Genomic DNA, 22,482 nt, shown 5'->3' on the forward strand with positions numbered 1-22,482 from the left:
TTGGTCCCCTTCCAATAAAGTATTTTTATTCTGAATTGCTCCTTGTCCTTTTCCATAGCTAATTTAAACTTTATTATCATTGTTCTATATATGTTCCCCTACTGACACCTGAATGACTTGACCCAGCTTATTCCCTAGAACCAGATCCAGCAATGTCTCCTTCCTCATTGGGCCGTTAACGTAATGATCTAGAAAGTTCTCCTGAGCACTTCAGAACTCTTCCCCCTCTCTGCCCTTTATACTATTACTATCCCAGTCTATATTAAGATAATTTAAGACCCCATTATCACTACTTATAGTTCTTGCACCTCTTTGTAATGTCCCTGCAAATTTGCTGCTCTATACCTATCCCACTCATTGGTGGCCTACAGAATATACCTAGTAGTGTAATGGCATTTCTTTTGTTTCTTAATTCTAACCAAATTGATTTTATCCTTGACCCCTCTAGGACATCTTCTCTCTCCAGCACTGTAATATTCTCCTTAATGCTGCCACCCCTCCTCCTTTCTTTGCTTTACTATTTTTCCTGAACGCCTTGTATCCAAGAATATTTAGTATCCAGCCCTGCCCTTTCTTGAGCCAGGTCTCCGTTATCACCACAACATCATATTCCCATGTGGATATTTGTGCCTGCAGCTCGCCAACCTTATTTATCACCCTTCATCCAATTACACACATGAACTGTAAACCTAATTTAGATCTCTTTGTATTCTGTCTTAGTTTGACCCCACCTAGTGCCATAATATTTCTTGCTCCAGAGCTATCTGTCTAACCCAATCCTTTGTGCACCTTGTTTTCCCTTTATAATGCTACATCCTGTTTCCCCCCCCCCCCCCCCCCCCTTCCAGTTAGTTTAAAACCTCTCCAACAGCACTAGCAAACCACCCTGTGGGGCCATTGGTGCTGACTCTTTTGAGGTGCAACCTGTCTGGTCTATACAGTTCCCACCTCCCCTTGAAGCAGTCCCATTGTCTCAGGAATCTAAAGCCCTTCCTCCTGCGTTATCTCTCTATCCATGCAGTCATCTGCTGTATCCTCCTATTTCTATACTCTCTAGAATGTGGTATTGGGAGCAATCCAGAGAGTACGATCTTTGAGGTCCTGCTTATTAATCTCTTTCTACCTCCTAAAATCTGCCTGCAGGAGCTCATCCCTCTTTCTACCTATGTCATTGGTACCAATATGGACCATAATCTCTGGGTGTCCACCCCCCCGCCCCCACCCACCTTTAGAATGCTCTGCAGCCTCTTAGTGACATCCTTGACCTTGTGCCAGGATGGCAACATAGCATTCTGGATTCACAATGCAGCTGCAGAAATGCTCATCTGTTCCCCTGACTATTGAATTCCCTCTTGCTATTTCTTTCCTGACCCTCCTCCCACAGCTGAGCCACCCGTAGTGTCATGGTCTTGGCTCCGGCTGTACTCCCAAGAGGAACCATTGCCTTCATTTCAGAACTGAAGACTGGTTAGAGAGCAAGATGCTGTCAAGGGACTCCTGCACTACCTGATTGGTCCTCCTTGTCTGTCTGAAAGTCACCCATTTCCTCTGCCTGCACTCTTAAGCTGCGGGGTGAACACTTCCTGAAATGTGCTATCCACAAGACTTTTCAGTTTCTTGGACGCACCGCAGTTTGGTGCTCCTGGAGCTTGAGCTCCACCAGCTAACGATGCTTCCTGTATACATGGGTGTCCAAGACACAGGAAGCATCCTGGAGTTCCCACATAGCACACAATGTGCATTCTACTTGACTGCCCTGCCATGCCTCTATTTATTAGAGTATTAGCTAACAACAGAGAAAAGCGGTCATCCAAAGACTAGTAAGTTGTGAAATGTGGTTCTGGAGAAGGATGGAGCAGGTCACTTGGGGGAGAACACAGGAACAAAGAATAAGTTCTCAGGGTGATGGAGGAGGGCAGATGGTTGGTGATTATAAAGAAAGGCCAATAATGTTGTATATGCCATATTCTAAGGCATGAGAAGTTGCTGAAGGAGGTGATTGAAGGAAGATTCAGGTGTTGTAAACCAAGTGGGAGAAAGAAAATGATGATGTTAGACAACATGAAATTGAAAATGGGAGGCTCCTACGAGCAACTGGAGAGGAAAGCAAGACCGCAAGGCGGACCTGCTTTAGGCAAATCATGATAGCTAGCAGAAATAAAATGAAAACTTAAAGGAACACTAACCAGTTACTCAGCAATCAGCATCTTCTTTTGTGCTGAAGTCACTCAGTTTTTTTTTTCTACCTCGCACCCTGGCAGTCACTTGCCCACAGGTATGCTCTAGGGCCTGCCTTTATCTCCAGCCACTCGTGTCACGCTGTAATTGCAGTGCGGTATATCCACTGTCTGGAATATCCTACAACATGATCACAATGCAGTATATCTACTGTCTAGGATATCCTACAGAATGATCACAGTGCAGTATATTCGTTATCTATGATATCCTACACTGATCATAGTGCAGTATCGCCTGAGTGTCAGCAGCATGATTGTTCCCTGTGATTGTTTATAAGTGTCAGTTGTTGCCATAGTGATGTGTAATGCTGAATTCTTGAAAAGTATGAAATAATGTGACCAAGACTGTAATATTTTGAAGGGTAAGAGCAGGGAACATTTGTTGGTAAATGTGTGGTCGAGATTATGATCATTGCTGCATTGGGAAAGTTTAAGTATTTAGGAATCCATAGCAAAGGCTCACAAATATAACTTGAGGTTTTTGCTGTAAGAATTCCCTCTAATTACTGTACACCACTGCAAACTGTACCCTGGTATATTTAGTTGATGTGGCTTATTCAGTGGTCTACACAATCAGTATATTTGGGCAGCAGCTATTTAGTGCTCTGTTGCTAAGATCTAAACCCTGAAATGATGGGCAGAAGGTGTTCATTTTGTTACTGGGCTCCATCCTTTCTCTCTTGTATATTTGTCTTGTGATTTTCAATTATTGGCAAAAGCCAAAACATTAAATATTAAGTCCCTGATGTTGCAGTTTGCCAACAATTTGGCAAACAAGTATCTACCCCTAAAGAACTATGGGATGGACAATAAATGCCAGCTTTGCCTGCCATGTACATTTACAGAGCAATAATGGAACTAGAGGGATATCTTGTTTACAGATGGCAATCAGCTGCACAGCTGTAATATTGGAGGCAGACCTGGAAAGGCTGAGAGTGCAGCTGTAATATTGGAAGCAGAACTGCTAGGCTGTGGTGTAGCTGTAATTGGAGCAGACCTGCATGCACTGGGAGTAGAGCTACAATATTGGAGGCAGACCTGCATGGGCTGATGGTCGAACTGTAATAATGGAAATGGACCTGCATGGGCAGAGGGTGAAGGTGTAATAATGGAAATGGACTTGTGTGGGCTGAGGGTGGAGCTGTAATTGGAGGCAGGCCTTCATGGGAGTGTAGCTGTAATTGGAAGCAGACCTGCGTGGGCTGGGATGGAGCTGTAATATTGGAGGCAGACCTATATGGGCTGATGGTGGAGTTGTAGTTGGAGGCAGACCTTCATGGGGATGTAGCTGTAATTGGAAGCAGACCTGTGTGGGCTGGGGTGGAGCTGTACTATGGGAGGCAGAATAGAGCAGAGAGAATGGTGAGGAAAGTGGTGGGGCAATCCAGCTGGAGGAAATGGGAATAAGCAGGGGAGAGAGAAGAAAAGGTCCTGAAAGGAAAATTTAACTTGTTAAAATTAATCAGCTTTGTACTGAATGGGAAGCAACCCACCAAATAAATATTGAATCAGGGTAATCAGGAAGATAAACCAGTTCAGAAAACTGAAGAGAATCTTGACAAAATTAACAAAGTAATTTTAAAGAGCCCTTTCTTTACACATCAGCAACATTAACTAAACGAAGACTTGGGCTTTAGTCAATAAAATGCATTGGAGATCAGGGAACATGGAACTGGGAGGTGGCCATTCAGCTCCTCTAAGCTGTTGCACTTGAGAAGCAGATTAATGGGGACAGGAAGATGCAGCACTGAGAATTAGCTTTTCCCTTAGTTAACCACATGTCTTTGGGCCGCGTGAGATGGGCAAGTGGAAGGGCTGGACCGTGCAGTGGCAGAGGCCCTGGCTGTGTGTAGGGGGAGTAAGATGGACGGGCTGGCTAACTGTGAAAAGTTCAGCTAGCAGTGGCCAGAAGTGTAGCCCAGTTGCCAGGGCAAGCATTTAATAAACACTGGAGGTGCAAGAGGCACAGCAACAGTGACAATACAGCTAATAAATATCATACTTGACAAAAAAAAACAGAATTGGGTGGGGTTGGAGATTGAGAAACCTAACATCTGTGGACCCTGAGTTGAATACAGTGGCTTTTACTCGTCCTTAGCATGATGTCTGCCATTCATTGCTGCTTAAGAGTTATGCTGTGCTGAATGGTATCTGCTGCAGCCAGAATTAACTGTCTTAAGTAAAGAGGATGTTCACATAACATTAGGTTGTATAACTCGACCTTTACAGTGCTACCTGCAGCTGCAATGCCATCAGAATCTGGAGACCACCTGCTATTTTTAAATATACTTACTCTTACCAGCAGAGGTCAGGAACAAGAACCTGGCTGAATTTCCCCCGCCTTCTCCATATAGCATAGTGAGACCTGCAGCATCTGAATCAAGTGGTGCCTTTGCCCACAAGGCAGTGGGGAAGCCGTCAAATCAAGCCTGCCTCTAGACAGTTGTAATTGGTGACATCGGGAGTAGGGGATTGTTATATATTCCACCACAGAATAATCACTTACTTTCTACAACAAGGTAGATGGTAAACTTTCCAACTGTTCTCAGCTGCTGGAGATTACAGAGCAGATAGCAGACAGGAAAAAATAAGTGGAGCATGCCAGTGTTAGCTGCAGCTCTCAGCCTTTGAGTACAGGCTGCCTGATCACGCCATCTGCGAGGTTCAGGCCAAGGAGTTGAAGGAAAGGGACAGGAAAATAATTGTGTGTCTCTGCCAGCCTGTGCTAACAGGAAGTGCAAGTGAGGAAACGATTGATATGAGATTAATAGTGAATTGCTCGACACGAAAACTCAGTCAGTTTGACCATGAGCAAAACCTGCGAAACAGAGTCCCCGTCACTCCCAGAATCTGGACACTTGCTCATAATATGGAGACACAAAAGTTGAGGTCCTTGGCACATCAATGTTGAAAACCGGGGAGCTGCACGCAAGGTACATCTGCAAGTAGTGACTGAGTGACACCAAGCTTTGGCTTTAAATGTCTAGAGAAGGAAGGGAAGACTGAAGGAAGTGAGGAGCTGCACAATTTGAAGTGCTGGGTTAGAGTTGGAGAAGGACTACACAATGATTCTGTGTAGAAGGTTTCTCAAAGGCTGCAAACAGCAGAATTACAATCACTCTGTGTGCGCAGTGAAGTAAAATTGGCCATCACCCCTCCAGTAGTTAACTACAATTCAACATCAGGGACCATCACCCCTCCAGCTGGCTATCAGGGAGTATCACCTCTCCAGTTGTTGGCTATCAGGCAGTATCACCCCTCCATTCATTAAATTGCTCATTTTAAGCTTTTTTGCCTACCGCGCATGTGTTCAGTTTTATTAATTCAGGTGGTTTGGTATTGTTTTGGTCGAGAAAACCAAGTGCTGCCCATCCCCCATATGTCACATTGCAAACCATGTATGTGAAGCTGAACTACAGAACTGAAAAGGCAGCTGATGCTGAACATGGCCTTAATTGCATTTTTAGACAGTCTACTGATGCATTTTCACAAGCTGAGGGGTGAACTCACATCTACTCTTAGCCTGTCACACTGGAATGTTATCTGTCAGCCGTATAGAGACTTCCAGGGGATCAGATGGGGGCTGAGTTTAGTCATATTTGAGTATAATTCCTCAAGGCCCAAAACTGTCAGTGGGAAGTGCAGCCCCAAGCACTTGGACAGACCCATGTGCAGATGGTCATTCGATATACTCTGCAGTGATAAGTTTTGAGCAGGGACTTGTCAATCACGTTTTCTTCACCTACAAGGCAAAAATCATCACCGAATGGCAATCAAGATCGAACTGTAACAGCCTTCAAGAGAAGTGTGTTCAACCTCAGGGTTTTAGAGCACTCTGCTGTCTCCCGAGTTAAACTGCCACTTCAGCTGTCATTTTGAAACTAGCAGTATAACTGCAGCTTGTGACCCACTCCATATAGTTCTAGAGCTGTTGGGATTCGCAGGCTGGCTGGGTATAGCAATATTTAATGGAAGTTAATACTGGGCTCTCTCTGTTTAGGGGTATGTTGCCCTGTAATTTGTTTACCTGTCACCTGTGCTTAGGCTGTCCAGATTTGTTCATGTATATTCCTGTATTTCATGAAGAGTGAGAAAATCAAAGCAAATTCACCCCCAAGTAACCCCTTTGCTCCTCCCTATGGAGAGTTATGGAGGTGCAACACAGGTAGGGACCTGAGGGTGGGTTAACTGGCCGCATTTCATGAGGTCAGAGCAACGGGGCCTGATGTGTCCGTGCCAGCTTTCTGCAAGGGCAACTCAACTACTTCTTCATAGCCCTGCAAATTTTCTCTCTTCAGATCATTATCCAGTTCTGTTTTGAAGGCCTCAATTGAATCTGCCTCCACCACACACTCAGGCAGTGCATTCCAGATCTTAACCATTCTCTGCATTTTAAAAAAAAGTTTTTCCTCATGCTGCTATTGCTTGTTTTGCCGATCACATTAAATCGGTGTCCTCAGGTTCTGGATCCTTCTGCGAATGGGAACAGTTTCTCCCGATGTACTCTATCCAGACCCCTCATGATTTGGAACACCTCCATCAAATCTCTCCTTAATCTTTGCTTCTCTTCAAGGGGAACAGACCCAGCTTCTCCAGCCTATCCACATAACTGGTTCCGGGGATAAGGAATTTCATTCTTGCAAATATTTTCTGCACCCTCTTTAATGCCTTCACATCCTTCCAAAAGTGGTGCCCAGAACTGGACGCAGTACTCCAGTTGAGGCCGCACCATTGTTTCATGCAGGTTTAACATAACCTGTTTGTTTTTGTATTGGATGCCCCTACTTATAAAGCCCAGGATCCCGTATGCTTTATTAATCGCTTTCTCAACCTGCCCTGCAACCTTCAATAATGTGAGCACATATAACCCCTAGGTCCCTCTGCTCCCTTTATATTGCTCCTCTTTGTTCTTCCTAACAAAATGAATCACTTCGCACTTTTCTGCATTAAATTTGATCTGCCCCTTGTCTGCCCATTCCGCCAGCCTGTCGATGTCCTTTTGAAGTTTATCGCTATCTTCGTCACAGTTCACAATACTGTCAAGTTTAGTGTCATCCGCAAATTTTGAAATTGTGCCCTTTACACCTAAGTCTAGGTCATTAATATAGATCAAGAAAAGCAGGGGTCCCAACACCGATCGCTAGGAAACCTCACTATATACATTCCTTTAGTCCAAAAAACAACAGTTCACAACTACTAAAATAAAAGCAAAATACTGCGGATGCTGGAAATCTGAAATAAAAACAAGAAATGCTGGAACCACTCAGCAGGTCTGGCAGCATCTGTAGAAAGAGAAGCAGAGTTAACGTTTCGGGTCAGTGACCCTTCTTCGGAACTGACAAATATTAGAAATATCAAAGGTTATAAGCAAGTGAGCCGGGGCTGGGGCCTTTGCTCCATGATCTCTTGGTCAGCTATGTGGCCTTGTCCAACCTACACCTTCTCCTTTGTTATCTCTTGCCCCAGCCCCGGCTCACTTGCTTATAACCTTTGATATTTCTAATATTTGTCAGTTCCGAAGAAGGGTCACTGACCTGAAACGTTAACTCTGCTTCTCTTTCCACAGATGCTGCCAGACCTGCTGAGTGGTTCCAGCATTTCTTGTTTTTAGTTCGCAACTACTCTCTGTTTCCTGTCACTCAGCCAATTTTGTATCCATGCCGCTACTGTCCCTTTTATTCCCTGTGCTCTAACTTTGCTGACAAGTCTGTTAAATGACATTTTATCAAATCCTTTTTGGAAGCCCATGTACACTACATCAACTGCATTACCCTTCTCAACCCTCTCTGTTACCCCATCAAAAACTCAAGCAAGTTAGTTCAACACAATTTGCCCTTAAACCCGTGCTGGTTTTCCTTAATTAATTCAGATTTGTCCAAGTGACTTAATTTTGACCTGAATTATCGTTGCTAAAAGCTTTCCCACCTATGAGGTTAAACTGACTGGCCTGTAGTTCCTGGGTTTGTCCTTGTACTCTTCTTTGAACAAGGGTGCAATTCTCCAGTCCTCTGGCATTACCCCTGTATCTGAGGAGAATTGGAAGATTATGACCTGTGTCTCCACAATTTTCACTGTTACTTCCCTAAGTAACCTTGGATGCTTCTCATCTGGCCCTGGTGACTTGTCAACTTTAAGTACAACCAGCCTATCTAATACCCCCTCTTGATCAATTTTAGTCCATCCACTGTCTCAGCTGCCTCCTCTTTCACCATGACTTGGGCAGCATCATCTTCCTTGGTAAAGACAGGTGCAAAGTATTCATTTCGTACCTCAGCCATGTCCCCTGCCGCCAATGAGTAAATCCCTTTTTAGGTCCCTAATTGGGCCCACTCCTCCTTTTACCACCCTTTTACAATTATATGCTTATAGAAGACTTTTAGATTCCCTTTTATGTTAGCTGCGAGTCTCGTCTCATACTCTTCCTTTGCTTCTCTTATCTGTTTCTTTACTTCCCCTCTGAACTTTGTACATTCAGCTTGGTTCTCACTTGTATTATCCACCTGACATCTGTCATATGCACCCTTTATCTGCTTCATCCTATTCTCTATCTCTTGTCATCCAGGGAACTCTGGATATGTTTGCCCTACCTTTCTCCCTCATAGGAATGTATGTACCTTGACCGTACCTGAGTATTCTTTAAAAGCAGCCCAATGTTCAGTTACAGTTTTGTATTCCAATATTTGATTCCAATTTACTTGAACCAGAGCCGTTCCCACTTTGTTGAAATTGGCCTGCCCCCAATTAAGTATCTTTACTCTGGATTGCTCCTTGTCCTTTTCGGAGATTACTACCTTTTGAGGTCCTGCTTGTTAGTTTCTTTCCTAGCTTCCTCAACTCTGCCTGCAGGACCTCATCTCTCTTTCTACTATTACGACGACTCAGGACAAAATCCCCAATCAAAATATATGGTTCTGATCATGGTGGGAGCAACACACTGTCAGTTCAGTCCCGTCACTCCACAGATCACATCATATTTCTTTTAAGCTTTCCAAATCGGGAAAAAAAAGCCAAATTGAACAATCTAGTAACCCCCGAATGAAGCGAACCAACCAGGTATTTTTAGATATCAACAAATTAACTATTTAAAAAAATAAAATCTTAAACGCTAAGATAAACCAAAACCTAAAGACCTTACAACTTATTTAGAAATCTACCATTCGCATACATATACTACAAATTAATAGTGGTTCAGGTTTTAAAAGAATGTAGATTTTATAAGTAGCTTTTTCTCAGAAATAAAACAAATAAACAAGTCTTTGTAAGTTACGTTCCTGACAAATGGTCTTCTAATACAACACGGTCCGATGAAAAAAGGGCCCTTCCAAAAATAGGAATTCAACAGTTCAGTTCAGCAGTTGTAGCATAAACTGTTCCTTCAGTGATAAACACAGCACAGTGATAAACACAGCAATACTGATACTTTAAGGAAGAAAAACTTTTCTTTTTCTTAGGGAATTAATTTGGCTTAACTTTATAGAATCTTCTTGAGAGAGAAATAACACAGCTCTTTTCCCTTCAGTTTAAATTGTCTCAGAGAGCTGCTCTTCTCCTTTTCAATTGCTGGAACAGTCTCTCTCTGCTCAAACCAGTTTTTGCCAGCCAGGTTTCAAAAGTCAATCTGCAACTTTGAATCTGTCCCCTCTCTCTGTGTGGCTGTTGTTTGGCAACCCGAATGCACTTTGGCTCACTAAACCTTCAGAGAGTTCTTAAAGGTGCACTGATCTTTTGCAGTCTTAAAGACACACACAGTTTTCCCGGGGAGAGAAAAACATAACACAAGACTGTGACACTATTATGTTGCTGGTGCCAATATGGACCACGACTGCTGGCTGCTCACCCTCCCTCCTCAGATTGCTCTGCAGCTGCTCCATAACATCCTTGAGCCAGGCACCAGGAAGGCAATGTACCATCCTGGATTCACGTCTGTGGCCACAGAAATGCCTCTGTTCCCCAAACTATAGAATCTCCTGTCACTATTGCTTTCTCAATCTTCTTCCTGCGCCGCTGTACAGCTGAGCCAGCTGTGGTACCGTGGTCTAGATTCTGGCTGCTCACCCCACAGAAATCATCACTCTCACCAGTATTCAGAACAAAATAATGCTTAGTGAGTAAGATGCATTCGGGGCTCCTGCAGTACCTGCCTGGTCCTCGTTGACTGTCTGGTGGTCACCCATTTCCTCTCTGCCTGTATACCTTTAAGCTGCAGGATGACCCCATCTATCAACATGCTATCCACAAAACTTTCAGCTTCACAGATGTACCACAGTGACACCAGTTGCTGCTCAAGCTCTGAAACCTGGAGCTGCTTTCGACACTGCCAGCAGTGGTTGTCCAGGACATCATAAGCAACCTGGAGTTCCCACCTGGAGCAGAATGTGCACCCCACCAGTCTGAGCTGCCCTCCCATGCCTCTATTTATTAGACTATTAAACTTACGACTTAAAAAAAAACGAAGACTCACCAGCTGCTCCAGATCTGCTTCACACTGCTCCCGACCTGTGTAATAGTGATCCCTGTCTGCTTCACACTGCTCCCATCCTGGTTTGCGTTATGCTGCTTCCGACCACCTTCACACCACTTCCAGTCTGCTTCACAGTGATTCTGATCTGCTTCACACTGTTTCTGGACCAAAGCGACTTTATATGTTATTTGAATGTATAATGCGTTAGAGAAATATAAGAAAATTGTAATTCTTCCTCATTCCCCAGTGGCCCTGCTGGAAAATGCTAATGCGCTGACATGGGTTGAGGACAGGATCTTTCCCTCTTAAACTCCATCTTCCTCTTCTCTGGCCTGTCTCCTGGAGTGTTACTGGTCTCTCTGAGCTTCCACTCCCCTGCCCCACCTCCCAAGCAACCTTTGCCCTTCCTCGAAGTGCCTATTTTACTCTCCAGCCGCTGTATCACCCCTTCCCTTCCAACTGTACTTCCTCTACCATTTGGAGTCCTTTCTCTTCCTCTGTCTGTAGAGCTGAGACATCCATCCCATGTGAACAACACCATTATTTTAAAAGTAGTACTGTTTTGGTGGTGGATTTGGCAGATGATGCTGTTCTCGAGATGAAGAGTCTAATAGATGCCATGGGCAGTGCAGGGAGTTGCAATACTTGATCCCTGCCATTGGGTGGTGGTAGAATACTAACAGCAAACAGGGACTGCTTTGGAGAGCTGTGGAGCTGCAGGGAGCAGCATGTTAAATCTCTAGCCCACAACATTCAGGCAGTGGAACAGGCCAATGTTTGTCTTTTCATCACCATTGTACAAAATCACAGCGACTCAGTGCGACAGACTCTTCTGGCTGAATATTTCCAGCCATTTAGCAGAATCATGGAAGCAACTGATCACTGAGACTGGCAGCTGCCATCTCACACACACTCACTCAGTGAAACCACAGACATTATAGTAACGTTGCATCATCTTGTGTTTCAGTGGCGAAGTTAGTATTTCACACGTTCATTGATGCGTTTCACTGAAGTGTCATTGTGTCTAAACATCAGAAATGCCCAGCTGTCCTTCCACACACTGAAGTATATAAAAACAAATTAGAAGCAGGAATAGGCCTCTCGGCCCCTCAAGCCTGCTCCACCATTCAATAAGATCATGGCTGATCTGATTGTAACCTCAACTCCACATTCCTGCCTACCCCCGATAACTTTTCACTCCCTTGCTTATCAAGAATCTATCTACCTCTGCCGTAAAAATATTTAAAGACTCTTCTTCCACTTCCGTTTGAGAAAGAGAGCTCCAAAGACACTCAACCCTCTGTTAATGGTGGTTACAGGTCTCACTGTCTAACACTGTGGTACAGTACTGATGGGTACAGATCTGACTGTATAAAACTGAGATATAGTACTGGTGGGTACAGCTCTGTACCTGTGGTGGAACAGTTTGAGGTGCTGAATTTGGTGTGCATTGTGCTGTTGATTTCCCTGTACTGTCTTGATGCTGATAACATTTGATACTTAATGACAAAACTGGCATTAGTTTGTTTTAATTCAGGTGTTTTAGATTGGAATAACTTATTGTGTTACAAATATAAGTTGGAGCAAGCTCCCTGGTGACATTTTACCCAGTTAAAGGACGTTGGAGCCTGGTTTATTACTCTTCATTGTCGCAGCATGATGCTGAATGTAACAGCAGCTGTAACTGCCTTTGACCTCTTTACTCTTAAAGGTGTCAGCAATTTCCATCGTTATGAATGGGAAGTGACTGAGTGATTGCTATCTGACTCACAGAGACAGGGTTAAAAGGCAGAAAGTGATGTGTTTACGTGGCGCATTGCACTGCTACTATCCTCTCTGAGGACCAGCAGTCTGCAGTAAATACTTCCGGCACAATTTCCCCTTATGGTGCAGCATAGCCCCCACGGTCAGAGTCGCTGCTGAGTTCACTAGCTTCCCACACTGGTCTCCACACGCTTGGCAACAACTAGCTATGACCCACCTGAGACTGCTGGTGACACCACAACACCACAGGAGCTGACACGCTTACACAACTGCATAATCCAGAAAGTGGGCCTCATGGGCACCCGCCCAACCTAATTGTTGCTAACTGGACAGGTTTGCACAAGGGCAATACAACCTATGGTGTTGGCTGTTCTGTGCTCAAGCTGACAGATATCAACACCGATGTATGGGATATGCTCCATGTCAAACATCAAATACTCCCAGGGCAGATATAGCATGGGTTCGATACAGAGTAAAGCTTCCTCTACACTGTCCCATCAAACACTCCCAGGGCAGGTGCAGCATGGATTTCTAAATTTTGAAACCAGCCTATAATAAAGCATTGAAACCAAAAAAAAAGGGTGCAATGCAGAGTAAAATCCACTTTGTTCTGTCCCAGAGTCGCCACCGTATGCCCCCTGTTCAGGGTACAGAACAAAAGCTTGGACATTCTTCCCCTCGTGTACCAATGTGACATTTTTCTGTTTTCCAAGCCAGCTGTACTGTGGTCTGTAAATGACTTTGTCAATTTAGCTGAATTAATGGAGTTTGATGCTCAAGAATAGCCCCCAAATTGATTCTCATGCCGTCTCAGAAATTTGTGCGTTTTTATCCTGTGAACTGAGGCTGGAAAGAAACCAGGGGACCTCAGACTCATTCCTCAGTGTCTGTGTATATATACTGTAAATAAACTTGAGACAAAGTTCCAACACCAAGGACTCGATGAGTAAGGGCACGGATTAGTGTGATACTAAGCTCTACAGATCAGAAGGTGTCTGGGTAAGGACACTGATCAATGTGATACTGAGCTGCTCAGTTTGGCTGAGGCTAATGTTGCTTTGTAAATGAGCTGTATTCCTTAATTAAACTGAAGCTTGACACTTGTGTTTTAACGAGTACAGGGACGTGGCACAGTCCTCAAAAGGGTTAATCCATTTAGTTGATTATATTGCTACTGTGCTGTTGGCCTTTTATTGATGTTTTGATTCAGAAATTTAAACATTACCTTTCACTGTCCAGACTTGCATGTTTTGAGAGTGCGGAGAGCAGGCCCTGTGTATATCAGGCTGCATTCAAACTGAATGCTACGCCTGAACGCACCTATGCTCGCTGTTATGTTTCTGGGCATAGCGGGTACTCAGATAAACCTAGCTGATAGAGCTTGAAACCTTCTTGTTAATTCAAGTGTCACTGCAACATGTTATTTCCTGCAAAGGTGCATGGCCTCACTCTGTCCTTTCCAGCTACTTGGGTAACTGCATTGAAAGCAGTTCAGGGAAGGTTTACTAGACTAATACCTGGAATAATGGGCAGGCTGTCTTACGAGCAAAGAGTGGAATTTAGAAGAGTAAGACTTGATTGAAACATATAAGATCCTGAAGGGTTTTGACAGGGTGGATGTGGAAAGGATGTTTCCCTTTGTGGGTGAATCTAGAACTAGGGGTCACTGTTTAATAATAAGATGCCGCCCATTTAAGACAGAGATGAGGAGAAATTTTTTCTCTGAGGGTCATGAGTCTTTGGAATTCTCTTCCTCAAAAGGCAGTGGAAGCAGAGTCTTTGAATATTTTTAAGGCAGAGGTCGATAGATTCTTGATAAGCAAGGGGGTGAAAGGTTATTGGAGGTAGGTGGAAATGTGGAGTAATCAGTTCAGCCATGAACCTATTGAAAAGCAGAGCAGGCTCGAGGGGCCGAGTGGCCTACTCCTGCTCCTAATTCGTATGTTCGTATGCACCAGGTGGTATGGTGTACTTACTCCACAGACTGAGATGCCCAAGTTGGTCCCAGGCCTCTGGCTTGTTAGTTGACCTCGGGTTGAGTGTCGGCATGATAGTTAGTCTCGTTCTATATGTACCAGGGAGTGGGAATAATGCTCCAGGTCTCCCATTTTTGCTTCAGTATTTACTGCTGAAAATACACATGCATTCCCAGTGAAGACAGGTTGAGCTGGGTTGTGAAGCCCTCCATTATCAAACAATCTGCTGTCAGTGTCTCATGTGAAGAATGGTCACTAGGCTGAGGTAGCTGGGAAAGAGAGACTTTCATTTATATTGCACCTTTCACGACCTCAGGACGTTCCAACTCACTTTACAATCAGTTAAGTACTTTTGAAATGTAGTCACTGTTGTAATATAGGAAGCATGGCAGCCAATTTGCATATAGCAACGTTCCAAGGACTGCAGTATGATGAGCAAATAATCTGTTTTATTGCTAATTGAACCATGAATATTGGCCATGACATCAGGGAAAGCACCCTGCTCGTCTTGGAATAGTGTCATGGGATCTTTTACGTCCATCTGAGCGGACGAGACAGGGCTTCTGAAAGACAGCACCTCCAACAGTGCAACACTCCCCCAGTGCTGCATTGCAGAGTCAACCTGGATTATGTGCTCAATTCTTGGGAAGTTCATGACTGAGGCGGGCATGCAGAGGGCTGCCAAGCACCTATGGGACTATGCCCAACAGAAGGAACACACTTGGGGGTAGGGACACCCTCACCATAGGAACATGCATCTGCTGCTTGTGATGGGATGACCTTCTCAAACCGTGGAGGCATACTCTGGTGGGGTTCAGCTGTAAACTTAGATGACAAAAGAGGTAGAGATGACGATAAAGAAGATAAACTGTGCTTATGACAGATGCCAGGTAGAAAATACTATTGAGAACCAGACTGAATATAGAAGGTCCAGAGGGGAAGTGAAAAAGCAAATAAGAGAAGCAAAGAGAGAGCATGAAAAAAGACTGGCAGTTAATATTAAAGGGAATCCCAAAGATTTCTATCGACATATAAATAGTTACGGTGTGGTAAAAGGAGGAACGGGGCCAATTAGGGACCGTAAAGGGGATTTACGCATGGAGGCAGAGAGCTTAGCTGAGGTATTAAATGAATACTTTGCATGCGTCTTTACCAAGGAAGAAGATGCAACCCAGGCAATGGTGAAAGAGGAGGTAATTCAGACACTAGAAGGGTTTAAAATTGATGAGGACATATTAGATGGGCTGTCTATCTAAGTGGATAAAGCACCAGGACCGGATGAGATGCATCCAAGGACACTGAGGGAAGTGAGGATGGAAATCACGGAGGCACTGGCCATAATTTTCCGATCATCTTTCGACTCTGAGGTGGTGCCAGAGGACTGGAGAGTTGCAAACATTACACCCTTGTTCAGAAAAGGGTGTAAAGATAAGCCCAGCAACTACAGGCCAGCCAATTTAACTTCGGTGGTGGGGAAACTTCTAGAAGGAATAATTAGGGACAAAATTAATAGTCACATGGACAACTGCAGGTTAATTAAAGAAAGCCAGCATGGATTTCTTAAGGGAAAATCATGTTTAGTTAACTTGCTGGAGTTTTTTTGAGGAGGTAACAGAGAGGGTTAATGAGGGCAATGCAGTTGATGTGGTGTACATGGACTTTCAAAAGGCATTTGATAGTGTCACACAACAGACTTGCGAGTGAAGTTATAGCTCATGGAATAAAAGGGATGATAGCAACATGGATACGGAATTGACTGAGTGACTGGAAACCAAGAATAATGGTTAATGGATGTTTTCCAGGCTGGAGGAAGGTTTGTAGTGGAGTTTCCCAAGGGTCAGTATTATGTCCCTTGCTTTTCCTGATATATATTAATGACCTAGACCTTGGTGTACAGGGCACAATTTCAAAGTTTGCAGATGATATGAAACCTGAAAGCGTTGTGAACTGTGAGGAGAATCATGTAGAACTTCAAAAGGACATAGACAAATTGCTGGAACGGGCAGACAGGTGGCAGATGATGTTCAATGCGGAGAAATGTGAAGTGATTCATTTTGGTAGGAAGAACATAGAGAGACAATATAGAATAAAGGGTATAACTCTAATGAGGGTGCAGGAGCAGAGGGATCTAGGTATATATGTGCATACGTCATTGAAGGTGGCAGGACAGGCTGAGAGAGCTGTTAATAAAGCATACAGAATTCTGGGCTTTAGTAATGGGGACACAGAGTACAAGAGCAAGGAAGTTATGTTGAACTTGTAAAAGACACTAGTTCAGCCTCAGCTGGAGTATTGCGTCCAGTTCTGGGCACCACACTTTAGGAAAAATGTGTGGGCATTGTAGAGAGTACAGAAAAGATTCACGAGGATGGTTCCAGGGATGAGGAACTTCAGTTATGAAGATAGATTGAAGAAGTTGGGATTCTTTTTTTTCTTGGAGAAGGGAAGGCTGAGAGGTGATTTGATAGAGGTATTCAAAATCATGAGTGGTCTGGACAGAGTAGGTAGGGAACAACTGTTCCCCCTCGTAAAAGGATCAAGAATGAGAGGGCACAGATTTTTCAGGTAATTGGTAAGAGAAGCAAAAGTGACGTGGAAAAACTTTATCTCACAGCGAGTGGTTAAGGCCTGGAGTGCATTGCTTGAGAGTGTGGCGGAGGCAGGTTCAATTGAAGCATTCAACAGAGAATTAGACTGTTATATGAGAAGAAAGAACGTGCAGGGTTACGGGAAGAAGGTGGGGGAATGGCACTAAGTGAATTGCTGTTTCGGAGAGCTGGTGCAGACACGATGGGCTGAATGGCCGTTTCATGCGCTGTAACAATTTTGTGGTTCTGACATTTAAATTTTTCATTTAGACAAAACGAAGGGGACTTTCATGGAACTATCTGGGTCACAACTGGGTTACATTTCACCAGTTAAAATTGGTATCATTCTCTTGGTCTTAAAATAGTATTAATGTCAATAATATCAAATATGATCCCTCTTTGGGCTTATAAATTTTGGAATATTGGGGGTGACGAATGTGGTAAAGCACTGATTTACTTCTTCACTTCTCAAGGCAAATCTAGCTATGGAGATAGTTCACCTAAGCCTAGGGGTTGACGTATGTACAGAGCCCCCAGCTAGCATATTGAGCTGTAGGGTCAGCTCAGAGATTGCGGCTCACTGAGAGGTGCACAAACTGGTCAGGCTGGGAAACTCCAACTCAAAGTATTTTGTGCTTTTTAAAATAAAGTGTATTAATTGTTTTCTATAAAATGGAGTTGACCTCATTTTCAAGTAACACTGTAGTCCCTTTACACCATCAGCTTTCTCTAACTCCTTTACTTCTGTTCTCCAGTCACTACTTCCTGCAGCCACTTCAAAGTAGAAAATTAGCCCAGCTTCTGTTAAATGCTTCACTCGAGTTCCCTGCCAGCAAAGCAACCAGGAAGCTTGCCTCTGAGTTTCCTCCTGTTGTGGAAATGAGTTATAGAGCAGTCCACATCTGGGCCAAACCATCTCCTATTTCCCTTCCCAGCTCCCATCTAAATATAAATTGCAAACAGGAAGAATGCATCAGTTAAGTTCACAAACAGCACTGACGTTTCGCTGACGAGTTTTGTTAGATATTTTTACAGTTCAAATCCTCCCGCTTTCCTCACAGGTCACGCTGAGGGTTTAATGCTCCAGCCGTGACATGGGCAATTATACATTTATCAGCCACCTTTTAAAAGGGTTATACTTTTACAAATCAGGGAGGGTTGTCCCAACATGCAAACAACAAATAGAGACTTGTATTAATGTAGCATGCCTCTCATTAACCTCTCAAAGTGCTTCACGTGCAACTACTACTTCTGGAGTGCAGTGGTAGCCATTACACAGGCAAACATGTCAGCCATTTTGCACAATGCAAGATCCCACAACTGGAAATTAGATGTATGACCGGTCAGTGGGTTTTTGGTCGTAGTATTTGGAGAAGGAATGCCAAGACCAGGGATAGTTTTGTGGGATAAAAGAACAAAGAACAAAGATAATTACAGCACAGGAACAGGCCCTTCGGCCCTCCAAGCCTGCGCCGATCCAGATCCTCTCTCTAAACATGTCACCTATTTTCTAAGGTTCTGTATCTCTTTTCTTCCTGCCCATTCATGTATCTGTCTAGATACATCTTAAAAGACTCCATCGTGCCCGCATCTACCACCTCCGCGTTCCAGGTGCCCACCACCCTCTGCGTAAAGAACTTTCCACGCATATCCCCCCTAAACTTTTCCCCTTTCACTTTGAACTCGTGTCCTCTAGTAATTGAAACCCCCACTCTGGGAAAAAGCCTCTTGCTATCCACCCTGTCTATACCTCTCATGATTTTGTACACCTCAATCAGGTCCCCCCTCAACCTCCGTCTTTCTAATGAAAATAATCCTAATCTGCTCAACCTCTCTTCATAGCTAGCGCCCTCCATACCAGGCAACATCCTGGTGAACCTCCTCTGCACCCTCTCCAAAGCATCCACATCCTTTTGATAATGTGGCGACCAGAACTGTACGCAGTATTCCAAATGTGGCCGAACCAAAGTCCTATACAACTGTAACATGACCTGCCAACTCTTGTACTCAATGCCCCGTCCGATGAAGGAAAGCATGCCGTATGCCTTCTTGACCACTCTATTTACCTGCGTTGCCACCTTCAGGGAACAGTGGACCTGAACACCCAAATCTCTCTGGACATCAATTTTCCCCAGGACTTTTCCATTTACTGTATAGTTCACTCTTGAATTGGATCTTCCAAAATGCATCACCTCGCATTTGCCCTGATTGAACTCCATCTGCCATTTCTCTGCCCAACTCTCCAATCTATCTATATTCTGCTGTATTCTCTGACAGTCCCCTTCACTATCTGCTACTCCACCAATCTTAGTGTCGTCTGCAAATTTGCTAATCAGTCCACCTATACTTTCCTCCAAATCATTAATGTATATCACAAACAACAGTGGTCCCAGCACGGATCCCTGTGGAACACCACTGGTCACACGTCTCCATTTTGAGAAACTCCCTTCTACTGCTACTCTCTGTCTCCTGTTGCCCAGCCAGTTCTTTATCCATCTAGCTAGTACACCTTGGACCCCAAGCGCCTTCACTTTCTCCTACAGCCTGCCATGGGGAACCTTATCAAACGCCTTACTGAAGTCCATGTATATGACATCGACAGCCCTTCCCTCATCAATCAACTGTGTCACTTCCTCAAAGAATTCTATTAAGTTGGTAAGACATGACCTTCCCTGCACAAAACCATGTTGCCTATCACTGATGAGCCCATTTTCTTCCAAATGGGAATAGATCCTATCCCTCAGTATCTTCTCCAGCAGCTTCCCTACCACTGACGTCAGGCTCACCGGTCTATAATTACCTGGATTATCCCTGCTACCCTTCTTAAACAAGGGGACAACATTAGCAATTCTCCAGTCCTCCGGGACCTCACCCGTGTTTAAGGATGCTGCAAAGATATCTGTTAAGGCCCCAGCTATTTCCTCTCTCGCTTCCCTCAGTAACCTGGGATAGATCCCATCCGGACCTGGGGACTTGTCCACCTTAATGCCCTTTAGAATACCCAACACTTCCTCCCTCCTTATGCCGACTTGACCTAGAGTAATCAAACATCTGTCCCTAACCTCAACATCCGTCATGTCCCTCTCCTCGGTGAATACCGATGCAAAGTACTCGTTTAGAATCTCACCCATTTTCTCTGAGTCCAAGCATAACATTCCTCCTTTGTCCTTTAGTGGGCCAATCCTTTCTCTAGTTACCCTCTTTCTCCTTATATATGAATAAAAGGCTTTGGGATTTTCCTTAACCCTGTTTGCTAAAGATATTTCATGACCCCTTTTAGCCCTCTTAATTCCTCGTTTCAGATTGGTCCTACATTCCCGATATTCTTTCAAAGCTTCGTCTTTCATCCACCTGAACTGGCATTAGGACCTGGGGTGAATTTTTTTTTGTCTGATGGAATGCACCTCTGACAATGCAGTACTCCTGTCGTACTGTGTTGAGAGTACCAGTGTGTTACCATTAGGTTGTGTGCTGATCTTCGACCATTGGGCTCGAACCTACAACTGACCTGAGCTGACAGTAATGAAAGTGTCCCACTAAAATTGAACTGTTGGGGCCACAGTTCATTGCCCTTCCTATCTTCCTGTGAGTCTGAAGTTATGCTGTCAACTTAGAGTTGCATAGCAGAAATTAGTTAGCTGTGAAGGAAAAGTGATAGCATAACTGTATGAACCAAGGAATCTGGCATGTATATGAATCAGAGTCTCATGAAGTCCCAGTGATGTGTGTGATGTGAGATGGCAGAGGTAGGTTCCTGTTGCTCCATGGGTCAGAGAGGTACAGCATAAGTATGTGATAGAAGTTGACAGATGGTGAACTCAGGCTGGGCGCGGCAACATCAGTGGGAACTTTGTATTCGTCCTGTACTAGTCAGTACAAGGGCAGAAGACTTGTCAAACTGGTTCTTTTGCAAGTTTCTCTTTGGTATCTGATGCTCCTTCACAGTTTTATGTAGTAAAGTGAATGAAGGGGTTCTTGTAGCCAAATGAGCCTGTGCATCCTTGGAGCCCATCTCCAAGAGGGTGAATCCTTATTGCTATTTCAATCCATGGGGCTTGAGCGGCATACTCAGAGAATGAGACCCAACATTTTAATATACAAGTCCACACAGACTCTCTTATTTTGCTGCTTATCCCTTTTATCTTGCTGTCTGTGTTTTTCCATGTTCCTAGAATATCTTGGTAACATAACAAGTCAGATGGTATCGTACAGTCAAAACTCCCATGATATGTTTTCCAAGAAAGATGATGAAATGGGAAATTGGTTTGGGCTTGGCTGGTGCAACTGTGTTTTCTTTTAATACCCTCCAAGGTCAATGAAGTTCGAGGAACAGATAAGGCGAAGAGATCTGGTCTGTTTTTGAGATTTTCACTACATCTACCTACCATATCCCTCGCTCTCTCCACAAGCGCATTCAATTGTTGACCTTATTTATACTGTCCGTCCTTATTGTTTATCCCATGACTCCATTCTCTTTCAAAGGAAAGGTTCCCCTGCCTGGCTTTCAAACTCCTCACATCCTCATCTTAACTGGGATTTGAACCCTTCATCACAATGAACCAGAATCGCTAATGCTGGGTGGTCACCCTTGTTGCCCCCTCCCCTCTCATTTAACTACAGTAGCGCGATTACTTTGAAGTGACTAGAAATGTGCATGTTGTGTAAAACTGTGTAATGGGGGTTGTAAATGGTACTTTCAATTGAGGAATGTAAAGTAGTACATACTGGTAATGAAAAGAGTAAATCTGAATGCAAAGTGAAAGAAGCACTTGTGAATTCACACATCAAAAATGGGATCTTGGGTAAGGTACTGGAGCACTAATGGAGCCTGTACCTCGGGGAAAGGTAGCCAATGTGAAATTCAAGAAAAAATGGAGAGAAACATTGGAGCAAAGAAAGATGGTGTTAGGGGAAGTGATTGCGTTTGAACTCACTCCTACATTAACTCTGTTGAATGAATGAAGCGCCCCTGACATTTGGGGCCTTTGCAACTGCTGTATATTTTATTTGTTTCAGTATTACAGTGTGTTAACTTAAAACTTTGAATAAAAAATGACACAGCAAAACAACCCAAAATTGCCTTGCACCTGTTGCCTGTCCATGTTTCAGTGGTGTCTGCCCGTTGCAATTAGAATCAATGTGTTGAGTATTTTCAAACTGGGTGTTTTCCTGGGCCACCTAGCAAAGAACCACGATCTCTGTAGCCTACATGGAAAGTTTAAATCCCTGATCTGGTTAACTTACAGATTTCTGTAGTTGCTGATACTGATGATTCCCTGTTATGTATTAGGATTTATCCACCGATAGTGTTACAAATAGCCCTTTCCAAACCTACAGCCTCACAAAGTTCAAACAGGAAAGGCTAATGAGTCAGAGCTAAGACAAATGGAAGTTGAGTTCTTTTGGTGTTCACAGATTAGTTTCTAGGACTTGGCTGCATATCAGCCTTAATTTGG

At 43.9% G+C, this 22,482-nt stretch overlaps 1 protein-coding gene across 5 annotated transcripts in view; it reads left to right on the forward strand.

The window, feature by feature from the left end:
• Positions 1–22,482, forward strand: part of ino80 (INO80 complex ATPase subunit) — a 253,031-nt gene that overhangs the window by 146,790 nt on the left and 83,759 nt on the right. The window lies entirely within an intron of this gene.

Source organism: Heterodontus francisci, chromosome 9, assembly GCF_036365525.1.
Source record: "Heterodontus francisci isolate sHetFra1 chromosome 9, sHetFra1.hap1, whole genome shotgun sequence".
Classification (NCBI taxonomy): domain Eukaryota; kingdom Metazoa; phylum Chordata; class Chondrichthyes; order Heterodontiformes; family Heterodontidae; genus Heterodontus; species Heterodontus francisci.